At 39.7% G+C, this 18,867-nt stretch overlaps 1 pseudogene; it reads left to right on the top strand.

Moving 5' to 3' along the window:
- Window positions 1–10,194: 10,194 nt before the first annotated feature.
- LOC147314896 (odorant receptor 131-2 pseudogene) lies at window positions 10,195–11,186 on the top strand (annotated as a pseudogene).
- The last annotated feature ends 7,681 nt before the right edge of the window (window positions 11,187–18,867 follow it).

Raw genomic sequence — 18,867 nt, 5'->3', positions numbered from 1 at the left:
CTTCCTGGTCATCCCAGATACACCCCATGATGGCTGTTTCGTCCGCAAACATCTGAATATGGCATGATTCAGAGTTACTGCAGACGTCAGAGGTGTACAGGGTGAAGAGGAGAGGGGACAGCACAGTTGCACAAATCTGCAGCACTACATACTAATGAACAGTATTAAGAGAAAAAATATATAAAATGTACAAATATAAATAAAAAATATATGTTATGTATATAAAGTGGTGGTTTATAGAGGGACATGCTATTTCTGCATGTAAATGCAAACTTATAAATATCATTTAAACGCAATAAGAAAGCCATTATTATTATTAAAGTATGTCATTGAATGAGTATACATATAACTATGAGATCAGCAGTGTTTGCATTTTTTCCTCTTTTCTGTGTTTATTTTAGTCTCAGAAAACTGTTCTCTGAAATCCATTCTTTTCTACAGCTTCTACCACGCAAAAACATTTTCCTGTTGCCCTGAGCAAAGCACAGCGCAAAGGTGCTGGTCAGGGAGCATTTGCGCATTTTGCAACGTTTAACAAAGTAAACATAGTGTGACATATATTCGAGTGACCAACATAAATGCAGAATCACAGGGAGCGGCCACCTGAAGAACACATGAAGAGTGGCTCCCGAAAAAATTATTTCATTTTCTGCACCTAATGCTTTTCTCCATACTCATTAGTGATGTTCGATTCGTGAACGAATCGTTCAATACTCGAGAATCACTTTACTGACTCGTGAATCATGATTCACAAGCCCAACTGACTCACTGACTCATCCCTGTTGCTGTTAGCAAAATAATTCCATTAGTAGAAATATATCTAGCTTATAATTAAAATTGTGGGGGGGGGAATAACAGCCAGTTTCATAACAAAAGCATTTCCCTCTGAACTGGAAGAAAAAACCCTGAGTAGAAGCTCACATCAAGAAAATAGCTCCTCGGTTCAGAGTAGCATTGCGCTGCTAACATGCTAACAACACATTTGAGCTACTCACCCTGTCACTACCCGTGAATGGTGTTTTGAAACTTAAATGGTTAAAATCCTTCCTAAATAATCCACACTCCATTTGGTTTTTTATACCAAGTAAGGTCTTTAACACACTAGGGGGTATCGACTTTCTCCTAAAGTGTGACTTTGAAATTACTAAGCTACCTGCTAAACTCTCTGAATTCCATAAACAGGTCCTTCTTTATTGGAAAATGTTATTTAAACATAATTTCACTCCACATAATAGCCCAATTTGGAACAATAGATATATACTGATGAACAGAAAATCTATTTTTATTCAAGATTGGTTATCAAAAGGTGTTTGGGCAATTGCCCATTTTGTAGATGAGGAAGGACATGTTCTAGGACATCAAGATTTTTGCCAAAAGTTTAATATCCAATGTTCTAAAAGTAAATTTAATCGGGTTATAAAATCCATTCCATTGTCACTTAAAAACATAGTTGTAAATGATATAATATATTCTGACATCTCCCCCAAGTTAAGGCAATTATATATAGATGGTATTCGATTTTGTGATGTTAAATGCAACAATAAGTTTCTTAGATCTTCATTAAGGAGTCTTTATTCTCCAAATTTACTTAGACGTAATTACATATTAAAAGATTTCCAAAGGGAAGAAATTGAAAAAATAAGAACTAATTATATCACCTTCCCTATCCCTCCTAAAGGGAAAGAAGTCCAATTTAAAATCTTGAATAAAATTTACCCGACAAATAGACTCCTTAGTGATAGATTCAAAATAGAAACGGGTAATTGTGTATTTTGTGAAACAGAAGAGGAGGATTTGGACCATCTATTCTTTTTGTGCAATTTTATACAAATATTTTGGTTGGATTTTCATACCTGGCTTTATTCCAGTGGGATTCAAATTACCCCATTTACCTTAAATATGATAATGTTTGGAGTGTTTTTGAAAGAAAAGAAAGCTAATTATGGTGTTAATGTGTTATTAATCTTGTGTAAGTATTTTATACATAAATGTCGCTTTTTTAAGATTAAACCAACACTGGCTCACTGGAAAAACGACCTAAACCTGTTGGTTAAATCTTTGACTTTAGTTAAAAAGAAAAAGGCTGCTTTTTTTGTTTCCTTTGTAGAAGATTTTGATTTAGTGAGTTAATAATCTGTTAATTTATGTGACCCCATCTTTATATTTTATTTTCACTATATATGAAAGTTGCTAATATGTAAGAAATGTTTATTCTCTGAATCTGTAATATATGGTGCATTTTGTTTGTATGTTTATATTACTAATAAAAGAAAAAAAAAAACAAAAAAAAACCAAAAAAAAAAAAACCCTGTCACTACCCGATCCGTACCGGAAACCCGATCGGTACCCCGCATGCGCGAAAGGTCTCTACTTCCGGTCGTAGCGTTTTACGATAGTTATGGGTCAGAGTATCTGTTAAGATGTTAAGAATAACAAGTATATCTTAAAATGTTTGCAATAATGAAGCATTTCAGTACAATGTAGACAAAAACGAAAAATAAAAAGAAAGTTACGGATCAGGACTCTCCGATCCTTACTGCGCATGTGTAAAGTCTGACCGTACAAATCGGGTCTACCCGATCCGTACCGCGCATGTGCAGATGTTTTTTTTTCTTCTTCTGTTCGTTTAATGGCAGTTTACTCCCCAGTGTACGAGGATACCGCCACCTGTTGACCGAGCGAATAAACCCTATTGTAAACTGAATTAGCGTCATTACAAACGTGTGTTAAATTTGATTTAGCGATAGTCGAGTGTGTTTATGCTTGTCTGTGAGGAGAGGATTGTTGGAATAGTGATGATGATGTGCGCTATCACTGTCAATTGTCAGTAAACACTTCATCTGGCTGATGAATCTACACGTGAGATATTACAAAGTCTGCATTATTAACTCTGTAATTAGGCGCCATTCTTCTTATTTTACGGCGCTGTTGCTCAATCGGGAGATGCTCTCTGTTGAGGAGAAAAGCATGAATTTCTTTGTATACGGATTATCCATTGTTTAAATGTCCCGGGCAGTCGAAAAGGAGGCAGAGCTGTTGAGAAATGCTAGGAGCTAACTGGGCGCTAACCGTATCAGTCAAATATATTGAATGTCGCAATGTTGGCAAAGAGAGGAAGTGACGTAAGATATGCGCATGCGGGGTACCGATCGGGTTTCCGGTACGGATCGGGTAGTGACACACCCCCTCGCTTCCTGTGCTGAATCGTAAGCATAAGCGAATCACTCAGGACTCGCTCACCCCCTCCCTCCTGTGCTGAATCATAGAGCGAACGAATCACTCACTCACTCACCCCCTCCCTCCTGTGCTGAATCATAGAGTGAGCGAACGAATCACTCAGGACTCACTAACCCCCTCCCTCCTGTGCTGAATCAAAGACTGAGCGAACGAATCACTCAGGACTCACTAACCCCCTCCCCTCCTGTGTTGAATCATCGAGCGAGCTAACGAATCACTCACTCACACCCCCCCCCCCCCCCCCCCGGCTCACAGCTTCTTCTTCTTCTTCTTGGTTGGCAACCAATGTTAAGGCGCATTACTGCCCCCTGGCTCACAGCGCAGTGGACATTTAGATGAGAAAATATATATTTGACACACTTAAGGAAAATACTAATGAAATATAAATAAACAAAATAAATGTTTATTAAGCAATTTTGATAGGAAATTGCTTAATTTTAGAAATGTTTTTGCTCTTTTTTCTCTATAAAATAGTTGCTGTTGTTTTTTTAATCATTCATCTTAGCAGTGGGATTTACATGAAAAGGGAAACAAATTAAGTTTGAGTGAAAATGTAAAATTTTTGCACTCTCTGGTCAACTGACTCAGTGAATCAAATGACTCAAAAAACCCGATTCACTTTGGTGAGTGACTCATTAACACTCGATTCAGTAAAAAGAATCAAATTTACCATCACTAATACTCATTGCCTTACAAAACAAAGGCAGCATACTTTTCCATCTTCTAATCTTTTTTTAATCAGTTACAGACAACCTCTTGTCTAAAGCCATCAAAAGTTTCTGTGGGTCTTCCACATGCAACTGAGTCACGTAAATGTTTGTAATCACTGAGATGTCTGCTGTGTTCTTAGTTCTGAAGAACTGAAGAAGCTGCTCAGATGAGGTGTGAAACGTCTTCAAGGAACTTAAAGAAGTCCAGACACTTTTCTTTTAGATTTAACCGTTGCACCAATAATTAATACAGCTGTACATTCATACAGTTTGCAAGACATGAACAATGTGGCCTTGTCAGTCAGTATCTCTTTTGGGATGCCAACTTGGAAGATGGCATGAAACAGAGCCTGTGCCACAACCTTTGCAGAAATGAAGCGCAACAGCACTGCTTCAGGGTATAGCATTGCTAATCCACCAGAACTAATAAAAAGTTATATCCATGTGCACTCTGGTGAAATGGACCGATGAGGTCCATGCATATGTGGCCAAATGGGACATCAATTAATGGTAACTCACACAAAGGAGCTTTTGGAATGGCTGGCTGGTTAACCAGTTGACAATGCGGCTGAATGCGGACCATCGACACATATCTGCGCAGAGGCCAGGCCAATAAAATTGTGCCATTCTTTGCTCCACAGTTTTGTCATATCCCATATGCCCTGCCATGGGGTTATATTGAGTTGCCTGGAAGATCATTTCCCAGCATCTTTAAGCAATGGGAAAAATGAACCAGTTTTCAATTTAAATGGACTAAACACTGCAGGTGTCCCGTCACATCATGTCAACATTTCAGGGTTGCGATCTTGAGTTTTACTTGGCTAATGCAACAAATCCACTGGAATGCCGTGGCATGAGGCATGATTTTTATTACATATTTGTCCCAATATAACAGAATAATTAGAAAAAAAAGAATTAGGATCTGAAACATAGAAGACAAACTTTTACTAATTTTGTGCAATAAATACCTAAAAGATGCAATACGTAGGGAAAAAAAATCAGCACATTTATTTTTCACAGACTTATCAGGGTAGGAGTTTATAAAAATCTAAATCAACAGGATATAGTTTTTTTCTCTGGCAGTAACTATGGCAGTTGGTTACATTCAACATTCAACCACTTTTTCTGAACTTTCAGAATTAGGGTTTTGTAATGGTCCATCAGTTCTTTCTGGTTGACCTGCCATTTTGTTATGTTCTCTCCCGCTCCCCTGCTTCCTTTTATGTGGGTATGTGTGTGTGTGGTCTGTGTGCCAGTGTATGAGTCATACCAGGCCTTTGGAGGTTCTGCGCTAAAGCCAATCAAGATTCACCGGCCTCTGCTGATGATCTTCATCATCTAGCCTACTACTTGACAGAGAGGCTGAACTTCGTCAATGCTGGCTCATTGGGTGACATAATGAGTACAGCCCCAGCTCCAGGGTGAGTCTGTCTTTATCCCTTGCCTAAGAAAAAAATTTAACTAATCGTCGTGTCTTGTTTTGTGAGGAACCTGGGAAGGAGAGGGCTGGCAGGAGCAGTGCACAGCTGTAAATATTGTGTTTTGGATTTCACCTCACACACCACAGATCAAGAACACTGAACAGAGTCGGGAGTTGCTATGGAAGGGATCACATTTTTGAAACTTCACTGTTCTTTGCTCACTGTACTACTACTACTACCACTACTACTACTACTACTACTACTACTACTACTACTACTACTACTACTACTAATAATAATAATAATAATAAAAAGCCCCTTCTTTTTTAAATTATATTTTTATTGAAAAAGAACATGTTACAATAAAGGGCATTGATATTATTTAGTCAAAAAAAAAGAATTTTTTCTTAGTCCTTTTGTTTTTCATTCAAATAACAAAAAGTGAACTCGGTGGCTTGACAGTGTATACAAAGTGCAGCATGTTTAACTTATTTACATAAAGTACAATTAATACATATTGTGAAGTAGAGGGTTGACCTGACATTGTACAGTGCATGGGAGATACACCAATTCAGGGCTGGTATTATCTAAATTCAGGGTGGAGGGGGGACAAGCAAGTCCATTTATTCCATATTTTGTAGAATTGGTCTTTTCAAATTTTTATGGAGAATGTCGATTTTTCCATTTTAAATATCTCAAAAATCACATGAAACCAATCCTCAAGTGTTGGCGGAGTTGGATTTTGCCACTTTCTGGTTATTAATTTTTAGCTGGCCGCTAATAGTGCTTTGTAAGAGCTATGTGTTCCCTCCCCGGACCGAACCAGCAACCAGTTCCAAGTACAAATTTACAAAATTAATATCAAATTTTATATTTAAGACCTCACACAGAGTTTTATGAATCGCCAGCCAGTAATTTTTTAAGTTAGGGCAATCCCAAAAGATATGGTAATGATGTGCCACTTGTGATACACATCTTCTCCAGCATTCCACTGTCCCATTTTTATATCTAGTTTGATGAGGGGTTTTGAAAAATCGAATAATGTTCTTCCAGCAGTGGTCTCTCCAAGATATTGAACTTGCTGAGTACCAATGAAAATTACAAATCCTCTCTCAGCTTTTGTTTGTTATACCCTTCCCATTTAATATGCTTCCTTGCCTGAAGAAGCACATAATACAGTTTGGAGATTGCCTTTCTCAGAGAACCAACATCTGCTAATTTACCTGGAGAAGCTCTGATTTGTTACTATTGAGTTTAGTACTATTGAACCATGATGTTCAGCTAAACAGAGGGTGAGAGAGGACAGAGGGAAAGCAAAAATAGGTTTAGTAGACAGATAAAGCTGGGTGTCATCAGCATAACAGTGAAACTGAATATTGTATTTACAAAAGATGTGTCCAAGCATAAATAAATTTGCTGTTGCTAACCAGGAAGCCCTGTGTTTTGGGTCTTTTTCTTGCCCTCCAACCTGACAGAATGTTCCAGCCAGGTATTTACTCCCATTGTGGGGGCCACTTCCACAGAACGGCGCCTGATGGGAACCGAGCTGGCTGACGTAAAAAAAGATCCTGGCCAAAAGATCATGCCCGTTTCCTCTTTTTATATTGTAAAAAGAGGAAACCCTTTTGCATCTGACTTTTAAATCAGAAACTATTTGTAAGTAGGGATGGGTATTGTTTAGGTTTTATCCGATACCAGTACCAAACTGGTACTTTTGAAACTCTGCCAGTGCTTAAACGGTGCTCGAACCGGTGCTTAAAGAATGAAGAACACACACTTTGTCCAAAAACCTCTCATGTTTAGCTGTTTTTTTGTAAAAAGATAACAACGTTAGCCTTTTCTGCAGCTATAGGGCATATATGCAGTGTTGGGGAGTAACGGAATACATGTACCGCTGTTACGTATTTAAAATACAAAATATGAGTAACTGTATTCCGTTACAGTTACCATTTAAAAATGTGGTATTTAGAATACAGTTACTTTGTTGAAATAAATGGATTACACGGCGGTACTTTCCTGTTTCATATTGTGGCGGGTCAGGACTGTTTGGGTTTTGTTTGACAGCTATGTTCTGTTGTTCCAGGCGGCAGCGTTACGGTTGCCATGATTACAGGGTGACGCTCTCTCTCTGTGTGTTTCCTGGGTGAGAGAGCGTCTTTTTGTTGTTGTTGTTGTTGTGCTAAGCTGAATGCTAACAGAATGCTACTGCTCTAAAGAATGTAGCATCATGGGCATTGTAGTCCGTGCTGCAGGGAGAATGGACTGCCATACACGTTATGTGTCTGTGAGCACGAGGAGGGAGAAAAAGGGGAGTGGAAAAGTACAAGCTGTCATCGAGCAGAAACGGGAGCTGGAAGCATGTAAATATAATAATAACCACTGCAGCCAAGAAGAGTGCCTGACGAGCCCAGTTGTAAGTAAGCTATTAAGACTCGACTGTACGCTGTGTTCGTGTTTTCCTCCGAAACAATAAGTTCCGTTGGAACAGCCTTTCAACGCCTCTCCACACAACAAAGTAAAGCTATTTTTCGGCTACAGCCCTACACAGAACCCGACGTATTAGCCAGAGGTCCCTTTACTACGGTTCGGACCTTCAGTAACAGTAATAAATCACAGCAATAGTATATTCACGTAGTTGTAAAAAAGATGATAATATATTAAGTAATCCAAAGTATTCAGAATACGTTACTGTCATTGAGTAACATAACGGAATACGTTACAGAATACATTTTGGGACATGTATTCTGTAATCTGTAATGGAATATATTTTAAAAGTAACCTTCCCAACACTGTATATATGGTATCACTCTGGGCTGGAAGCAGTGCTTAAACAATGGGAAAACACAAACTTTGTCCAAAAACCTCTCATGTTTAGCTGTTTCCCACTTTTTCTTTGGTCATTTTAGCTTTTTTGGCCAGGGTGAAGGGAGTACCTGCCATCAAACAAGAAGAGAGCTGCATGTAACTACGACAGTGTTTGCTTGTTCACCTTACATGCATTAATGTAATAACGTGGTTAGCCTACTCAACGTAAATTACACACGAACAACATTAAGCTACTCGCCCAGAGAAGAACAGCTGCTGCTGCCATCATCATCAGTCATCACTTCTGCTACACTGGCAGGGCAACAGGCCAGGACTCTCCTCTTCGGGTTCTTGGGGGATGTTGCTAACTCCGGGTCCGATAACAGGCACCACATCTGCAGTAGATGTGCACGGTGTGAGGTCTCGCAGCAAGTGATCAAATACGGCGCATTTCTCGGCTTTTAAAAAAAAAACGCTATGCATCGGCAGGTGTTTTTCATCAGATTCGAGGTGTTACCTCCTTTGCACAGTATCACCTTAAAGCACTTGTTGCAGGCTGCTAAGTTTGCATCTTTTGCTGTGAAGTACAGCCAAACTTTTGACTGCTTCGCCTTGGGCATTTTTAATCTGTAGCTCTGCTCTAAAAGAACGTATGTACCTGGGCCCGCCTACTACGCTTGCAAAGGTAAAATGATTGGCTGGAATCCAAAGTGTATGACATCTCAGGGGAAAAAAAAGCACCGAAATAAAGCACCGAAATGTGCGCTGCTTTTTTCGTTCTGGTTACTACCGGTTGCCATAATGGCACCGGATACCAGTACCCACCCCTTTTTGTAAGGGACAATTTACAAATATCTACAAACGATTGCGATCTTGTAATTTTTTGGTTTATATCCTTTAGTGTAGTGTATCTATGCCATTTAAGCAAAATATGCACAATGATAAAACTAAGTTTTTTGTAATTATATAGTCATATTCCAGTTGAATAAATAATGCACATCTAAAATAATAATTTCATTTATTATTTTACCATATAACTATTTATCACTTCCGTTTTCAGTTACAGAATTAACTCTCAATGTTTTTATCTTCAGTTAAGAAATCAATGCAGTAACATTCACAATGAGCAGAACCAGACCCCGATCTACCTACCCGTCTTTATGCCAAAGGTGTCTTAAATGACTTTTTTTTTAACCCATGTTAGTCACAAATGCATGTGTTGGAGTAGTTTACTTGAGTACAGACAGTCACATACCGTACAAACAGTGTGTGCAGTGGGACCATGAAGTCTCTGCTGGGTGGATTACTGATGATCTGAGGTAGCCACTTATATTTAAACCTACCAACTGGCCAATCTGTATGTGGTCAGTTTTAGGATATAAATAACTGATGTTTTTCATGTCATGTGTTACTAACTTCTGTCTATACATTTTAAAATAATAAAAGGGAAAAAAATGAAATACAAGAAATTTTCTTGAAATTTAAACTTCCTTCTTTATAGTAAATACATTAAAAGAGAAAATGCTGAGGAAAAAACAAAAGGACAGTTTTCATTTAACTGAATACCTCACAAACAGAAATAGTACATGTCAAAGTCACATCAGTTTAGGAGTTTTTAAGACATAAACCTAAAATAGAGGGGTGTTGTCTTATTGATTGACAGAATTGATTACCTTGTCGCCAAACACCAACTTTACAGTTCTTTTACAGTTCTGTTATGTTGACTTTACTGCAAAATCTCCTGAGTATACCATCAATTACATATTTAAAAGCATCTATATTGAGGAGAATGGGTGTTAAGGGAAGATGACAACACAGTAGAAGGAAGTGTCATGTGTAATTGTTATTCTTAGTTGCTGTAAGCTTCAATTTCATGATGCACAGTCATTTCTCAGAAAATTGCAGGGAACGCAGCAGAAGACATTTGGCTCTGGAACAGAATGGGCGGTTTCTTCACTGGATTTGATTTTTGATTTTTATTAAAAAGAAAATCTTATATTTATTGACAAAACTTTAATGAACTCTTAGAAGTACATATTTTTGTTCTCTATGGCAGGTAACAACTCAGTGAATGATGTTTTTTTGCAGCGACCAGTCTATGACCGGGTCATTATTGTACAGATCCTGGTAATAATTTTTCTTTGCATCAACATGTTGCTCATTGTGATCTTTATTAAAAAGGAATCCTTTCACACATCTGCACGTTACACCTTATTTTTTGTAACACTGCTGTCAGACAGTGTTTTGTTATTGGTGTCAGATGTTTTACTTGTATTGAGCCAATTTGAATTTACAATACAAGTGTGGTTGTGTATAACTATCTCTGTTGTTGTACTTCTTTACTTCATTGTCACACCAGTTACTCTGACAGCAATGACTCTGGAGCGCTATGTGGCCATTTGTATGCCCCTGCGTCATGGACAGCTCTGCTCCACACGCAGCACTATGTACTGTATCCTGATCATTCATGTTCTCAGCTCTGGCCCTTGTATAATTATTCTGTCCATGTTCTTTGCTTCCGCCTCACTTAAGTTCTACAAGCAATCCATGATATGTAGTGGAGAGACATTTACTATTTACAGATGGCAGGATCATGTTCGATCAGCTGTGTATCAATGTTATTTCTTGATTATGGGCACCACTATTGCATACTCATATGTTCAAATAATGAAAGTGGCCAAAGCTGCATCAGGAGATAAAAAGAAGTTGACACATAAGGGGCTTAAAACAGTGATCCTTCATGCTTTCCAGTTGCTGCTCTGTCTCATTCAGCTGTGGTGCCCATTCATAGAAATTGCACTACTTCAGATAGATTTTAGTTTATTTCGAAATGTCCGATATTTTAACTACATCGTGTTTAATATTGCTCCAAGGTGCCTGAGTCCTCTGATCTATGGCCTCAGGGATGAAAATATTTTTCTTGTACTGAAAAAGCTTATGCCTACTTCATCCTATTCAAAATAAACATAATTTGAGTTACATCAGAAATATAAATACTAAATTCTAAATCTATACAGGGAAACTGCTTCAATATGCAAGAAAATTTTCATGTAAATAATGATGAATTTCAATTTATTAGTAATTGTGCAACTTGCTTTCCATGCTCTATGATGCTATATTGTTATGCATTAACCCCCCCTCCCCCCCCAGAAAATTAAATGAAAATAATTGTCAAGTGTTTATTTTTTTTTTTATTATAATTTATTCACTTATTTTAGGGTATGTGCTCAATTTGACCAAAATTGTTTTTTTCTCTGATATGACATGGTTAACTTCCTCAGAATTCAATCAACATAGATGCACAATATATAGCAACAAATACAACTTTAATTGTATTACTATCATGAACGGATGATGGAATAATTAATATTTTTAAAAACATATTTGGTACTGATTGTAATTCACTGATAAGAATCACTGCAACAAAAATATGAATTCTAAATGTATTTTATAACTGTTCTGATATTTAACAATAAAATAAATTGTTACTATTATTAGTGATAACTATACTACTAATAATACTAATAATAATTTCTTTAAAAAACTGTATTTTTAGGAACAGTATTTACCACAGTAAAAAAAAAATCACAATTGCTTTCGACTATTTCTGCATTTAATAGAATGCGATAAGAAAGCTGTTATAGGAACCACTGTTGAAAAAATATAATTGAACCAGTATACAGTGGGGCAAAAAAGTATTTAGTCAGCCACCGATTGTGCAAGTTCCCCCACTTAAAATGATGACAGAGGTCAGTAATTTGCACCAGAGGTACACTTCAACTGTGAGAGACAGAATGTGAAAAAAAATCCATGAATTCACATGGTAGGATTTGTAAAGAATTTATTCGTAAATTAGGGTGGAAAATAAGTATTTGGTCACCTCAAACAAGGAAAATCTCTGGCTCTCACAGACCTGTAATGTCTTCTGTAAGAAGCTTTTCTGTCCCCCACTCGTTACCTGTATGAATGGCACCTGTTTGAACTCATCATCTGTATAAAAGACACCTGTCCACAGCCTCAAACAGTCAGACTCCAAACTCCGCCATGGCCAAGACCAAAGAGCTTTCGAAGGACACCAGGAAAAGTATTGTAGACCTGCACCAGACTGGGAAGAGTGAATCTACAATAGGCAAGCAGCTTGGTGTGAAAAAAATCAACTGTGGGAGCAATCATCAGAAAATGGAAGACATACAAGACCACTGATAATCTCCCTCGATCTGGGGCTCCACGCAAGATCTCATCCCGTGGGGTCAAAATGATCATGAGAACGGTGAGCAAAGATCCCAGAACCACACGGGGGGACCTGGTGAATGACCTGCAGAGAGCTGGGACCAAAGTAACAAAGGTCACCATCAGTAACACACTACAACGGCAGGGAATCAAATCCCGCAGTGCCAGACGTGTTCCGCTGCTGAAGCCAGTGCATGTCCAGGCCCGTCTGAAGTTTGCCAGAGAGCACATGGATGATACAGCAGAGGATTGGGAGAATGTCATGTGGTCAGATGAAACCAAAGTAGAACTTTTTGGTATAAACTCAACTCGTCGTGTTTGGAGGAAGAAGAATACTGAGTTGCATCCCAAGAACACTATACCTACTGTGAAGCATGGGGGTGGAAACATCATGCTATGGGGCTGTTTTTCTGCCAAGGGGACAGGACGACTGATCCGTGTTAAGGACAGAATGAATGGGGCCATGTATCGTGAGATTTTGAGCCAAAACCTCCTTCCATCAGTGAGAACTTTGAAGATGAAACGCGGCTGGGTCTTCCAACATGACAATGATCCAAAACACACCGCCCAGGCAACAAAGGAGTGGCTCCGTAAGAAGCATTTGAAAGTCCTGGAGTGGCCTAGCCAGTCTCCAGACCTCAACCCCATAGAAAATCTGTGGCGGGAGTTGAAAGTCCGTGTTGCTCGACGACAGCCCCAAAACATCACTGCTCTCGAGAAGATCTGCATGGAGGAATGGGCCAAAATACCAGCTACTGTGTGTGCAAACCTGGTAAAGACCTATAGTAAACGTTTGACCTCTGTTATTGCCAACAAAGGTTATGTTACAAAGTATTGAGTTGTATTTTTGTTATTGACCAAATACTTATTTTCCACCCTGATTTACGAATAAATTCTTTACAAATCCTACCATGTGGATTCATGGATTTTTTTTCACATTCTGTCTCTCACAGTTGAAGTGTACCTCTGGTGCAAATTACTGACCTCTGTCATCATTTTAGGTGGGGGAACTTGCACAATCGGTGGCTGACTAAATACTTTTTTGCCCCACTGTAAATATAACTATGAGATCAACAGTGCTTGCATTTCGTTCTACTCTTTTCCCATTTCTTTCTTCTTCTTCTTTTTGTCTTAAATAACTGTCCATTGAAGTCCATTGTTTTCTACTGCTTCCACCACACAAAAACAATTTCCTGCTGCCTTGAGCAAAGCACAGCACAAAGGTGCTGCTCAGTGAGGATTTGCATGTTCTGCAAAGTTCAACACAGTTGGCACAATGTACATATATTCCAAATGCAGAAATGCAGAATGACAGGAAGCAGCCACCTATAGTACACGTGAAGAGTGGCTGCCAAAAAAGATTTCATTTTTTGCACCTAACGCTTTTCTCCATAGTCTAGAAAGGCAGCATAATTTCCATCTTCTGGACAAAGTTTAATGCCAATGAAATTTTCTGTGCTTCTTTTACATTCAACTGGTTCACGTGAATGTTTTTTATAGTAACTGAGATGGATGCCTGTTGTGCTCTTAAAAACACACAGTTTCTTTCTTGTTTCTACCAACCTTTAGAGGTTAGAGGTCATTGTACCAGCTAAAGCAGACCCCCCGCCCCCAGATCTTATATCCCCTGAAAACAGATATAAGATCCCTTGAAAAATTATATAAATGAAACTTGTATGTTTTGGATACTTACTAAAACAATATATGAAAGTAATGAGAAAGTGGCCACTTTCATGAGTAAATCATGTAAGCCTTATAGGATTTACTCATGAAAGTGGCCACTCAATTATTATTATGTGTTTTTGCTGCACTGTTCTGCTGTCTGTGTCCACGTTTGTATGTATAGGCAGGTGTGTGCGTCTGTGTAACGTATGTGTAACGTCTGAGGTATGCAGAGGACCCAAATGCTGAACTCTTCAAAAGACAGTGTGTTTATGAACAGTGAAAATGAATGAAAATGAAACAACAATAAATAAACAATGTGCTGGATGCAATGCACTGGGGCTCCCAAGGTGATGCCTCCTGAATCACTCACAGTGCAAGTGTGCGTGGCATGTATCATGGTAACAATAAACTCCAATGCCCAGCTTTGGCTCCTCTCCCGTGAAACACTCCGCTCCCGACTCTTAGTGAAAACAAATCAAAAACATCGTTACAAAAAAGATGTTTACAAAAAGCCAGCCATGGCCATACTAACGAGTATAAAAAGGGACGCCCCTGAAGACTCTAATCAGCTACACGTGGCAGTGGCTGATGGGCATCAGATGGGGCAATCTCCAGCGCGGGAGCACTTCCAGGGTGAACAGCACTCGGTGCCCAAACGTCCTGGTCCTAAACATCCCACATCAAAACAGAGACACAGGGAAGGGAGGGGAGGAGAAGAAAACACAAAAAACTATACAGGAACACAAAAGGCAGGTCTACCGGCAGGGACAATATGCCTCATTTACGTATTTGATTGGATAGTACAATGCCATTTACACATTGCCACATTGAAGGCACCCTTGTCCTCCAAAAGAGAAAAGGCACATTTGACTGAGGATAGCAAATTCAAGTGCTGTTGTAATAGAAAAGTTAAATTCAGTTGTTTATTTATGGCAACATCCAATATTAAGGCTGTTTATCAAAACAAATGAAAGAATAAAGTGCTTGGACCTGACCATTGAAAATTGAATATTCAGCAGCAGTCCATGAATTGTTGGAGAGCATATATACTAACTTTCTCCAGCACACCATATGGGAAGCGCAGTTGACTAATTAGACATGGGTGAGGAATGCCTTCTGGTATCAGTACATTTTGGACCACCTCGAGTGTGCACCACTTAAAGCACTTAACAGAAAAGTGCAAAACACAAAATAAACTAGCTGTAGCCATATGGACAGTAGCATGAAGTTACACCTTTCTAGTAGGCTTAGCATAGTAGAACAGCTGGATGAACACTATCAAGTTGTAAGATGTAAAATGCACAACAAAGGTGACAAAACATCAGCACATTCTGTCTAGAATCAGGAGGTAATAATGAAGAGAATCGGCTGCCCACCGGATGGCCAGGCACTCTTTCTTGCAGGCAACTGCAAGTGACAAATAAATAAAAGTTTCTTCATCATCTTCATCTTTCTCCACTGGCCTCCTGCTCTTATTATTTTCATGCGGAATTGGTCGGTCGACCCCCCCTTACCTGCTGGGACAAAACAGCCCTCTGTGCGAGGTGTCGGTCGGCGCATGTAGAGGAGGGGTTCCCCACAACACCGCCTGGCACTGCTCTGTCTATCGGATCAGATATGGGGCACTGTTACGGGTGAGATCAGTCAAGGAGCTGGTCAGGTCTGCAAAGCCTGGCATGAACCAGGGTAGTAACCAGCCAGTCTCAAGAACCGACTCATGTGTTTTTTGGACTTGGGGTGCAATCAGAATGTGACGGCTGCAGTTTTATCCATCTGTGGATGCACCTCCCAGGTTCCCAAGTGGTACCCCAAATACTAAAAACAGCCATAATGCTCGGGTCTTATTTTCTACAGTTGACAGGCTAACAACAAACAAAAACAAAACTGAAGTAATAGTCTTTGGCGCCAAAGAAAAACGATTACAGGTCACCAGAGAACTTCAATCTATACATCTAAAAACCACAAACCAGGCGAGAAATTTGGGTGTAGTGATGGATGCAGACCTAAACTTAGAAAAACACATTAAGACAATAACAAAATCAGCTTACTATCACCTCAAGAATATATCAAGGATAAAAGATCTGATGTCTCAACAGGACCTGGAAAAACTAGTCCATGCATTCATTTTTAGTAGGCTTGATTACTGTAACAGCATCTTTACAGGTCTACCTAAAAAATCAGTCAGACAACTACAGCTCATTCAGAACTCTGCTGCTCGAGTCCTCACTAAGACCAAAAAAGTGGACCACATCAGTCCAGCTCTGAGGTCTTTACACTGGCTGCCTGTCCGTCAGAGGATAGACTTTAAAGTTCTGATGCTGGCCTATAAAGCTCTGAATGGTTTAGGACCAAAATACATCAGTGACCTCCTGACCCAGTATGAACCTTCCAGATCCCTCAGGTCATCTGGATCCGGTCTTTTATCAGTTCCCAGAGTCAGAACCAGACACGGAGAAGCTGCATTCAGCTTTTATGCTCCTTATATCTGGAACAAACTCCCAGAAAGCCTCAGATCAGCTGAAACACTCAGTTTATTTAAATCCAGGTTGAAGACTCACCTGTTCTCAGCTGCATTTGAATAAAGCACCAAATCCACACTTTTAAGCTTAAATTTCAAAACTTACACTAACTACTGATCTTATCTATTTCTGATTTTATCTGTTTTGATTTTATATACTGTTTTGTTTGTTTGTTAAGCTTAAATTTCAAAACTTACATTAACTACTGATTTTATCTACTGTTCTGATTTTATCTGTTTTGATTTTATATACTGTTTTGTTTGTTTGTTTGTTTGTTAAGTGGGTTTAGAGCTCTGGGTAGCTCCCCAGCTGGGTCTAGACTGGGTCTAGAGAGTATTTTAAATTCAGGGAATTTAAAATAGAAAGTAGCTCGTCCACAGAAGGACTGGTAGCTCCCCTTACGATAAGGGTTCAGATCGCGCGAACAGGTGTGGGATTAGAGCTCTGGGTAGCTCCCCAGCTGGGTCTAGACTGGGTCTAGAGAGTATTTTAAATTCAGGGAATTTAAAATAGAAAGTAGCTCGTCCACAGAAGGACTGGTAGATCCCCTTACGATAAGGGTTCAGATCGCGCGAACAGGTGTGAAATGTGTGTGTTTAGTTAGTTTGTTTGTTTGCTTGTTTTAATCAATTTTAAATCATGCTTTTTATTTGTTTTTGTTTCTAATGTCTCTGTAAAGCACTTTGAATCCCCTTGTTGTTGAATTGTGCTATACAAATAAATTTGCCTTTGCCTTTGCCTTACTGACGAAAAACACATTCCATGCAATGACTTTCCTGATCCACGACTGCTGTGTGCAGTGCTATCTGTGTCTTCCACATTTGTGCTTGAGCTGCCTGAAGATAATCTCAAAAGTGAACAACAAGAAGATCCTGTACTGTCAGAAGTCATTGGCTGGAAAGCTAAGGGTCGAAAACCACCCTACTGGTGTATGAAAAATGCCCACCTCAGAAAAAAGTGCTATGGCATGAGTACTCTAGACTTACATTTCACAATTGCTTACTCTGTCGTAGAGCTTTCAACCCATCCCAAAATTCAGTGTTGCATCAGTTGGTTGTTCCTGAATCTTTAAAAGACACTGTCCTACAGCTGCTGCACGGCAACCCAGTGTCCGGTCACGTATCAGCAGAGATGGTCCTGAAACGTGCTCAGCAGCTATATTACTGGCCATTCATGTCACAGGACATCAGAATATGGTGCACACAATGCACTCCATGTGATGCCAGATGGAATCCCACACCTCATCACAGAGCTCCAATGAAAACAATTGTTGCAGCGGAACCATTTCAAAAGGTGGCAGCTGACATACTTGAACTCACCATTACGAGTCATGGCAACAGGTATGCGCTGGGAATTCAAGACTGTTTCTCGAAATATGTCAACCTCTATGCTATCCCAGACCAACGTGCCACAACAGTTGCAAAATGCCTGTTTGACAACTTCATCTGTCAGCACAGCGTCCCTGAAATGCTGCACACAGACCAAGGACGTCAATTTGAATCTGACGTGGTGAAACACCTGTTTCAGCTGCTAGGCATCCAGAAGACACGGACCAGCCCATATCACCCTCAATGTGATGGGATGGTCGAGAGGTTCAACTGAACACTTATTGACCAGTTAGCTAAGTTACTCCGTCAGCAGCCTGGCGAATGGGATGACTGCCTCAATCAAGTTGCTTTGGCAACACCAGTCCTCACTCTACCACGGGGTTCATGCCATTCTTTCTCACACATGGACATGAGGCACAGATGCCTGCTAATATGCTGTTGCCTACCACCATGCCAGCATCATCTACTTCTGCTTCTCCTGCTGACTACGTCCAGTTGACTCAGAGACTTCAGTCTGCCTTCAACACTGCTGCATGGAACAGAGATTGGGCCCGCAACCAGCAGAAACAACTGTACGATAGGGGCATCAAACACACTCCTTATGTTTCCGGGTGACTTGGTGTGGTTAAATGACCCCACTACAGCAAAGCAAAAACTTGCTCCACATTGGAAGGACCCCTTTGAGATATTGGAGTGCCTTGGAACAGATGGAGAAAACTCTGGTGTCATGTACAAGATTTGTTACCTCCTGGACCAATCAGACAAGACTCAAATTGTTCACTACAATCATCTCAGGCCTTACAATGCACCTGTCCCTAAAGGTGGAACCAACTCGCCTGCTGGTGACATACCTGTACAGCCCCAGATTCCACAATTGACTGCATTATCAGGTGCTTTGCCCTTCACAGCTTAGAAATCTGGAGCTAAAGGGAGCTGGAATGTTCAGGGCCGC

Source organism: Aulonocara sp. 'chitande type north' Nkhata Bay, linkage group LG14 (assembly GCF_057382095.1).
Source record: "Aulonocara sp. 'chitande type north' Nkhata Bay isolate Kocher_YH1m ecotype deep benthic linkage group LG14, A_spYH_male_GT1.1, whole genome shotgun sequence".
NCBI lineage: Eukaryota > Metazoa > Chordata > Actinopteri > Cichliformes > Cichlidae > Aulonocara > Aulonocara sp. 'chitande type north' Nkhata Bay.
Note: the sequence above shows the minus strand (reverse complement) of the source record. Positions and strands in the feature narration are given on the sequence as shown.